The sequence below is a fragment of the Haplochromis burtoni genome, unplaced genomic scaffold (assembly GCF_018398535.1).
Source record: "Haplochromis burtoni strain Fernald_Lab_line unplaced genomic scaffold, NCSU_Asbu1 Contig_2005, whole genome shotgun sequence".
NCBI lineage: Eukaryota > Metazoa > Chordata > Actinopteri > Cichliformes > Cichlidae > Haplochromis > Haplochromis burtoni.
The window spans coordinates 14,098-14,664 of record NW_024584366.1 but is presented as its reverse complement, the minus strand read 5'-3'; positions in this window follow the sequence as shown (position 1 = coordinate 14,664).

Here is a 567-nt window from a genome sequence, read left to right as displayed (position 1 = left end):
CCCAACACCCAAACTACCTCCAGATGAAGTTCTGGAGGGGGCAGATCCCCAAATCTAGCCACTCCAACATGCTGAAGGATGGAGAAAAAAGCCCATGTGGAACTGACACTGCACAGCCCTTCTCCAACGTGCTGCAGTAAACCTCCTCACAGCAGCAGGCCAGCCAGCCGGCTCAGCTGGACCAAACATGACATAAATCTAGCAAAGCCTAGGAGAGTGGGTCGTTTCCACGACGACTTTCAACTAAAAAGTTTTAAAAAGAACTGTCTCATCAAATTACCTGATATAAAGGGCTGAAAGTGATGATTGTTTACTTTTAGGGATGTATCTAGAAATTAATCTGGCAATTTAGTAGTCATTGGTATTAAACCTAAAGTTTGACGAGAGTCCTTGCACACTAATGGATAAATCCTCAGGAAGCAGGATATGGTGCTTTTATCAAATGTTTTATTAGCTTCATACAAGCAGAAACAGCACAGGTGAAGTAATGAAAACATTATAAGATTCTTATATTTGTATTTTAGACATAATTTTTTTGTTTTTTTCATTTGGCAGGAAGCACAAAAT